Here is a 9,323-nt window from a genome sequence, read left to right on the forward strand (position 1 = left end):
GGGGGTGGGGGGATCCTGACCCTACTGGGAAGATGGATCATATGACATGTAGTCTAAGGAGAGCACGGCAGTCAACAGCTGAGGCTCAGGAATTAGCACTTCCATCTTAAATCCTGCTTCTGCTCCACCCTGGCATTTGGACCTCCAATAACAAGTTAACTCCCCCGTGCCTCAGTTTCCCCATGGGGAATGAAGGCCTATCCTAGTATCAACCTGCTAGAGCTGCTGTAAAGAGCAAAGTGAGGGACTTCCCTGGTGGTCCAGTGGTTAAGACTCTGAGCTCCCAGTGCAGGGGGCCCGGGTTCGATCCCTGGTTAGGGAACTAGGTCCTGCATGCCACAACGAAAACCCAGCGCAGCCAAATAAATAAATAAATATTTTTTAAAAAAATCAAAGTGAGTGGGAGGGGTGGGGTCTGCCAGCCCTTGGGCCTCAGGATGGACCCACTGGCAAAGAAGATCTTTAAAGGAATTTTAGTAGCTGAACTTGTGGACATTTTTTGGAGCATATATTTTTTAAAAAGATGAACACAAGGCAAGATTTCAGGCAAAACATGAGCAAGAAATTCCCCTTCATCTTGGAAGTTTATTACAAATCCACTAAACACTCTGGAATGTATGGAATCAGAGAGCAAGATCAAGAAAAGTGGCTGAACAGCAAAAATTAGGAACTTGCTATCAATTAAAGTTTCATATTTCATAGTATCAGGCAAGAATAAAATTCCAAAGTTGACATGAATATTTAAAGTTAAATGTAAACTTTAAGTCAGAGGGGTTTTTAAAATTTAATTTAATTTATTTTTTGGCCACACAGCCTGTGGGATCTTAGTTCCCCGACCAGGGATGGAATCCCCTGAATTGGAACCCTCATCCCCTGCATTGGAAGTGAGGGGTCTTTTTTTTTTAATTTATTTATTGGCTGCGTTGGGTCTTCGTTGCTGCAGGGGGACTTTCTCTAGTTGCGGTGAGCAGGGGCTACTCTTGGTTGCCGTGCACAGGCTTCTCATTGAGGTGGCTTCTCTTGTTGCAGAGCATGGGATCTAGGCACTCGGGCTTCAGTATTTGCAGCACACGGGCTCAGTAATTGTGACTCGCAGGCTTCAGTAGTTGTGGCACGCAGGCTCTAGAGCACAGCCTCAGTAGCTATGGCTCACGGGCCTAGCTGCTCCACGGCATGTGGGATCTTCCCGGACCAGGGATCAAAGCCGTGTCCCCTGTATTGTCAGGTGGATTCTTAACCACTGCGCCACCCGGGAGTCCCGGAAGTGCGGAGTCTTAACCACTGGACCGCCAGGGAAGTCCCTAGAGGTTTCATTCTTGGACTAACTGTGAAGAAACTGATGGAAGGTTTGTATATTATGTTGTAAATGGAGTTTTGTTTACTACTCAAAATAAAGTGGTTTTCCTTAAAAAAAAAAACTCCCTTGTAATTCTGAATATATAAACCTTTCAAAATAGATAAAATAGTGAAACATCTATTTTTAATATTTAGTACACGGTTTTCTTTTCCATTGTAGTTTATTACAAGATATTGAATATAGTTCCCTGCATTATACAGTAAGACCTTATTGTTTATCTAATTTATCCCCCACCTCCTTTCCCCTTTGGTACCATGGGTTTGTCTTCTATGTCTGTGAGTCTGTTTCTGTTTTGTAAATAAGTTAATTAATATTTATTACATTTTAGCTCACACATTTAAAATAACATTATATAAAAATATATGAACTAGAAATATTGCTTTTATCTATTTTCACATTGCCTGAAACAATATTTAAACTCTACATCAATGTCTCTGGTACTACTAGAGCCATTTTGGAGTAAAATTCATCATAAAATTCAAAAAAACAGAAAGATCCAAGTTCAGTAAGACATCTAAAGCACACAACACACATTAGCTATTATTATTTTTGTTGTTGTTGTTAATGAGCTAGACTTTGAAGACAGGGTAAGGACGAGGCAGGTACATACAAGCGTGAAATGGAAGGAGAAACACAGCTTCCGGGATTCAGAGCACAGAGTGAGAGGTTCAGTGAGCCGGTGTCTTAGGACCGAGGTGAACACATATTGTCAAATCGCCAGCCAGAAATACCATCCTGACGGACAGTCCCACAGTGGCTGGGCTTCCCTGACCCACCCAACCCCCGATATTTTCATCCTCCTGAGCCTTTGCTCACGCTATCGGGACAACTGGATGTCGCAGGTGTCGTGTGCGATTTTCACTAAATACGAAGAATGACGCATGCATTTTCTAGGTTTACATTTCTGTCAGGATTCACCTGTTGGTCTCCATAGTCTAGACTTCACTTGAGATACCCGGATTTTTTTTATAATTTCTAATATATTGCATAATTATTTGTTTTAGTATCAATTATATGTGCATGATTCCAGAACATTTTTTGCTTTTTAAGCACAACAGTTTTTTTTAAGGAGTGGCTGTATTAGTTTGCAAGGGCTGCCATAACAAAGCACCAAAGGGTGGCTTCAACAATAGAAATTTATTCCCTCGCAGTTCTGGAGGCCAGAAGACTGAGATCAAGGTTTCAACATGGTTGGTCTCCTGAGACCTCGCTCTTTAGATTGTAGACAATTATCTTCTCCCTGTGTACTCACATGGTCATCCCTCTGTGTGTGTCTGTGTCCAAATCTCCTCTTCTTATAAGGACACTAGTCATATTGGATTAGGGTCGCATGACCTCATTTTACTTTAATTCCCTCTGTAAAGACCCCATCTCCAAATGCAGTCACATTCTGAGGTCCTGGGGTTAGGGCTTCAGCATCTGAATTTAGGGGAGACACAACTAGAGATACAACAGCCCAGAACCAAAGTGGGCGGGTAGTTGTAAGATGAGGCTGGAGGGCTTGGTAAGGCCACACCTGGAGAGATATTTTAGGCCACGGCCAGTGTCTTGGATTTCACCCTGAGTGCGGTCGGGAGCCCCCCAGGACATCAGGCAAGTGAAGGCCATGGTCAGACTTGTGTCTAAGCACCATGGCTCCAGCTGCTGGTGGGGCACCGGGGCTGGACTGGAGGCCACAGGTGACCATGGGGGAATCCAGGCATAGAAACTGGACATGGCTGGGGTCAGCAGGGTGGGCGGGCCTGGGCAGAGAGGACTGAGATTTGGACCCAAGTTACCAGGCATGGAAGTACATGCTGTCAACTGCATCTGTCCCCCTAGCGAGATGAAACACAGCACATAAGACTGCAGCCCTGCTCTTGACCATCTGTGGCCAAAAGCCTTTTCCTTTCTCAGGCCCTGCCCATTGGATGTGTTTCTCTCCAGTTGGATAGATTTTCAAGTAACTCTGTGAGGTTCCTTTTTTTTTTTTTTTTGTACTTTAAAAAATCGTGTTTGTTGTAGAAACTTTAGAAAATGCAGATGAAAATAAAGAAATAGAAACTACCTATAATCCCCGGCAGGCACAGAATCTGTTTCCAGTCCTTATTTTTCTGTTTTGTTTTTGTTTGTTTTTGTTCCTTCCCAACCACCTCTCCCTGCTTTTTTTAAATTCAGATACAGTTGATTTACCATATTATGTAAGTTTCAGGTGTACAACGTAGTGATTCACAATTTTTAAAGGTTATACTCCATTTCCGGTTATTATAAAATATTGGCTATATTCCCGGTGTTATACGATATAGCCTCCTAGTTTTTTGTTTTGGACGTAGTATTGGTAGTTCGTACCTGTTAATCCCCTACCCCATCTTGCCCCTCTCCGCTTCCTTCTCCCCACTCCGCTAGTTTGTTCTCTCTATCTGTGAGCCTGTTTCTTTTTTTGTTATATTCATACGTTTGTTTTATATTTCAGATCCCACATATGAGTGATATCATACAGTGTTTGTCTTATTTCAGTAAATCCGTGCTATTCTCATGACGCCCTCTGCTGGCCATTCTGTTCATCGTGTGATAATGGTTTCTCCCGAGCCATCCAGCCCCCGGGGGGCCGGCACCAGCCTCCTGGGTCTCTTAAGCCCTTGAAATGTGGCTGGTGCGACTTGACATGTGCCATAACGTATAACACACACTGGATTTCCAAGACTGCACGAGAAAAAGAATGTGAGATAGCTTGTTAACAATGGTAGGTTTTTTTAAGCATCCATAATTCTCTATATATTCAGAAACATGGACTATATTGTATTAACATTTTTTTTTTTTTGGCCACACCACGCAACTTGCGGGATCTTAATTCCCGGGCCAGGGATTGAACCCGGGCCTCGGCTGTGAAAGCTCTGAGTGCTAACCACTAGACCGCCAGGGAATTCCCAACAAAGCTTTATACTGATTACATGTAATATTTTGAATACGTAGTTGACCCTTGAACAACACAGGGGTTAGGAGTGCTGACCCTCCGAGCAGTGGGAAGTTAGAGTATAGCGAATAGTCAGCCCTCTGGAGCCGGAGTTCCTCCACATCTGTGGTTCCGCATCTGCAGAAGTGTAGTACTGTCCTATTTACTCTAGAAAAAAATCTGTGTGCACGTCAGCTGTACTGGGTTAAATAAGATCTGGCCTTAAAATTGATTTCACCTGTTCCTTTTCTATTTTTTTTTTCATGAGGATGCTAGGAAACTTTAAGTTATGTATGTGGCTCACGTTATATTTCTTTATTTCTCATTGGTCTGGACTACTATATATGTATGTGTATCTACCAGGGTCTCTCAGCCTTGGTACTTCTGGCATTTGGGGCCAAATCGTTCTTTGCCGTGGGGGCCGTCCACGTGTGCTGTAGGATGTTGAGCAGTGTCCTTAGATGCCAGCAGCCTCACCCCTTCAGTTGTGACAACCAAAAATGCCTCCAGACATTGACAAGTTGTCCCCCGAGGAGCAAAATCACCCTCAGTTAAGAACCATTGATTTATATATTTTTAATTTATAAATATATATTTTTATATATAAATCTATCTATACTATATATTGAGTTTATATACATAAAACACAGCTGACCCTTGAACAACACGGGTTTGAACTGCGTGGGTCCATTTCTCCCTGGATTTTTTTCAGTAGTAATTACTACAGTACTACATGATCCGTGGTCAGTTGGATCTGTGGATACCGAGGAACCACATATATGGAGGGCTGACTCTAAGTTATATGCAGATTTTTGACTGCATGGAGAAGCAGCACCTCTAACCCCCTCCATTGTTCAAGGGCTAACTGTATTCTGATTATTAATTATTTATTATATATGTTGAAATATGTACATATATTTATGAAGTGAAAAAATATATATGAAATGCAACTACACATGACACTTCCTGAGCCCCCATTACATGCAAGCTCTGTGTTCAGTGCTTATGTGATTTTCTCTTTCAATCCTCACAAGAACCCCAGAGGGTGGGCAGTATTATTATTGCCATTTTGCAGATGAGGAAAGTGAGGCACAGAGAGGTTAAGTGACCGGCCCTGGGGTGCACAGCTAATTGACCTGGATTCAAATTCAGGCATACCATTGGTGAGAGTGTGCCCCACACCCATGGGCTGACCTCTAAGAATCCAGGATCTCCAAGTATCGTACAGCAATGTGACTATAGTTACAACACTGTATGGTACACTTGAAATTTTACCGTAAGAGGGTAAATCGTAAGTGTTCTCACCACACACACACAAACACACACACACACGAAGAAGAACAAGAAGAAGAAGAGGAGGAGGAGGAGGGCAAGGGGGACGGGGAGGAGAAGGTGAAGGAAGGAAGGAGAAAGAAAGAAAGAAAAAGCAAGGAGGAAAGAAAGCAAGAAACGAAGGAAGGGAAAAGAAAAAAACAGTAACTGTGAGGTGGTGGATATGTTAATTAACTTGATTGCGATGGTTATTTCCCAATACATACTTGCATCAAATCATCATGTTGTACAAGTTAAACGTATACATTTTTAATTTGTCAATTATACTGCAATAAAGCTCAAACAAACAAAAAGACCCCAGGATCTCCATGGGGGGTAAAGGAGCCCGCCCATCGCTGTCCTGGGATCTGAGCCCTCTTGGTGGGAAGGAGTGTGAAGGAGGAGGAGCCAGGATTACAACTTTTTTTTTTTTTTGCGGTACGCGGGCCTCTCACTGTTGTGGCCTCTCCCGTTGCGGAGCACAGGCTCCGGACGCGCAGGCTCAGCGGCCATGGCTCACGGGCCCAGCCGCTCCGCGGCATGTGGGATCTTCCCGGACCGAGGCACGAACCCGTGTCCCCTGCATTGGCAGGCGGACTCCCAACCACTGCTCCACCAGGGAAGCCCCAGGATGACAACTTTTACCCCCTTGGGGGCCAGAAGAATCCAGAAACGATGCTCCATTCCAGTCACCTCCTATGAGACTGTGATATAACAGGAAAGCACGGTCATCCATCCATTTGTCCGCCCAAGTCTGGTTATCTGCACTGCGGACCTACTGTGGGCCAGGCGCTGCCCAAGGCTCTGAGGGTCCCCAGGTCACTAGGGTAGCACAGCTCTGCTCACAGAGATCCTGTGACCCTGCACAGGAGAGAGGACAGTACTGCACTAGCACAGACAAAACAAGACCGCAGACACAGCTCATTTGGAGAAAATACGACAGGACGAAAATGATTGGGGTGTGATTCTGGAAGATTCTAGAAACATTTTTTCTAAGCTAGAACCTCATAAACTGTGACGCTTGTCTCCATTGTGGAAGAGGGGCCCAGAGTGGGGGGTGGGGGAGAAGCCACTTGCTCAGAACCCCCTTCTCAGTATCCCCCCCCATGGACCCCCCTCTTGGAGTCCAGGGGAGGGTTTGAATACGCACGTACACACCGTCTGACTGCTGCGCCTGGAAAATTCCAGGCTCCGTGGCCCCACCTGCTCCCGTCGCAGCCCCCTCCTCTTCCCTGGCTGGCTGCGGTTTCCATAACAACGGATGTCGCCAGCAGACAGCTCTTGAGGCTGATAACAAGCCACCTGGTGGGGGGCGGGGGGATGGGGAGGATGGGGCAAGTGCTCCCCATTGGTAGTCTGCTCACGACTTTGATGCAATTAAAGTGCATCTTCAGACAGGGGGTCTTTGCAGAAGAGAGGTGGGGGGAGTTTATGCCGCTGTTAGAAATCCCAAGCCGCCCGAAAGCCAGCGAGACCATCAACCCCAGCTGCTCTCCAACGTGTTCATTCATTCGTTAAACCTCTTATTTATTCCACAAATATTGATTGGATTAAATAGATGATGAACATAGATAATTCTATTGACACATTAATTCTATACCGAGTTTAAGCTCCAGGCTTTGTTCTAGGGATACGGTGGAGGATGAAGAAAAAGCCCCAGTGCCTCCTTTAATGATGTTTAGGGCTGCATCTTAGATGCGGTGGTACGAACGTGGAAATAATATATCGTATGACGGCAGGCATTAAGTTCCAGGAAGACAAAGCTACCAGTATTATTTTCAAGTTAGTTTTTTTTTCTTTTTAATGGTAGCACATTTTATTATTTTTAAAATTTTTAATTGAAACATAGTTACTTTACAATATTGTGTTAGTTTCTGAGTTTCTGGTGTACAGCACAGTGATTCAGTTATATATATATATATATATATATATATATATATATATATATATATATATATATATATATATATATATATTCTTTTTCAGATTCTTTTCCATTACAGAATTGAATATAGTTCCCTGTGCTATACATTAGGTCCTTATTGGTTATCTATTTTATATATAGAGTCGTGTGTATCTGCTAATCCCAAACTCCTAATTTATCCCTCCCCCACGTTCCCCTTTGGTAACCACAAATTTGTTTTCTATGTCTGTGAATCTTCTGTTTTGTAAATAAGTTCATTCGTATCATTTTTTAAGGTTCCACATATAAGTGATAGCATATGATATTTGTCTCTGACTTACTTCACTTAGTATGATAATCTCTAGGTCCATCCATGTTGCTGCGAATGGCATTATTTCATTCTTTTTTATGGCTAAGTGGTATTCCATTGTATATATGGACCACATCTTCTTTATCCATTCATCTTCGATGGACATTTAGGTTGCTTCAATGATAGTACATTTTAAATGGTGGTTACATGTTAACTCTGTGGACTTAATAATCTTACGGGAAATGTTGTGTATTGAAAATTCGACCTTCCCGCCAGTCCCAAGCCACCCTGTACCCTTCGTGGAATGTGGAACATCATCTTTAATGAGTCCTTGTAAGCACATCACATTGGAAGCCCCCCCTTTAAAAACAGGATAGTAACTTTTGCACCCATTTTTCTGCAACTTGCTATTTCCTGCTTAATGTGAAGACAGCAGAGCTTGGTGGCTAAAAGCATGGATTGAACCCAGCTGTCTACGTTTGACCCCCAGCTTCTTCACTTGTTACCGTGGGACTCTGGGCTTCACCGCTTGGGGCCTCCATTTCCCCAGTTCTAAAACAGGGATTGTGGTGAGGGTTGAAAGAAAAACAGCCGGAGTGGTGCCTGTAATATCCATACACACATTAAATAAAATAGATAACTCGAGAGCTTTCTATACTAGGACTTCAGCAGATTACTCATTTTTCATACAAAGTATCCCACTGTATGGCTGTCCCACAGTATCTAACCATGGGTTTTGAGGTTGTGTTCACTCCTCTGTTATAACTAACGATGCTGCGGAGAATTCCCATACACCCTTGCTATTACATGCGTGTACAAGTGCATCTGTGCGATATACTTCTGGAAGCGGAATTGCTGGGTCAAAGGATACAAGCCTTCAGATTTTGCACTGATAATGCCAAATCGCCCACCATAAAGATCGTGACCGTTTACCAACCCACCAACAATGTATAAGTATTGAAGCGGCACTGAAATTCTGGGAGAATTCAACACAAAAACATGGTTTTCCAATATCTCTTGAAAATTCAGAAGATCTAGCATCGAGACTGGGCTCGATGTCACCCGTACAAGCCATTGGATGGTGTCTGGTAGCAGCTGCCCCCCCTCAACCAAACACACTTTCTCCCCTTTGCCACACTCCTCACCACCCCCTGTATGTCCAGACTCTATATCAGTGTCCGGTTTGTACTGTGCTTGAGGTGATAGTTCGCTTTCATAGGAGGTATTACTCTGCACCCTTGCGAACACCGAGGCCAGACTGAGAAAATCACCTATTTTAAGAAAATGCCATACAGTGGGTCCTTGTTGGTGATCCATTTAAAATACAGCAGCATGTACATGTCGATCCGAAACTCCCTAACAATCCCTCCCCCACCATCCTTACCCCCTGGTAACCATAAGTTCGTTCTCTAAGTCTGTGAGTGTTTCTGTTTTGTAAATAAGTTCATTTGTATAGTTTTTTTTAGATTCCACATATAAGGGATATCATATGATATTTGTCTTTCTCTGA

At 43.5% G+C, this 9,323-nt stretch overlaps 1 pseudogene across 1 annotated transcript; it reads left to right on the forward strand.

Annotated features, from left to right (window-relative positions):
- The first annotated feature begins 437 nt into the window (after positions 1-437).
- LOC307066191 (protein CEBPZOS-like) lies at positions 438-667 on the forward strand (annotated as a pseudogene). Its single transcript has one exon. The product of its transcript is annotated as a protein CEBPZOS-like (transcript).
- The last annotated feature ends 8,656 nt before the right edge of the window (positions 668-9,323 follow it).

Source organism: Hyperoodon ampullatus (genome assembly GCF_949752795.1).
Source record: "Hyperoodon ampullatus genome assembly, chromosome: 18".
In the NCBI taxonomy this organism is placed as follows: domain Eukaryota; kingdom Metazoa; phylum Chordata; class Mammalia; order Artiodactyla; family Ziphiidae; genus Hyperoodon; species Hyperoodon ampullatus.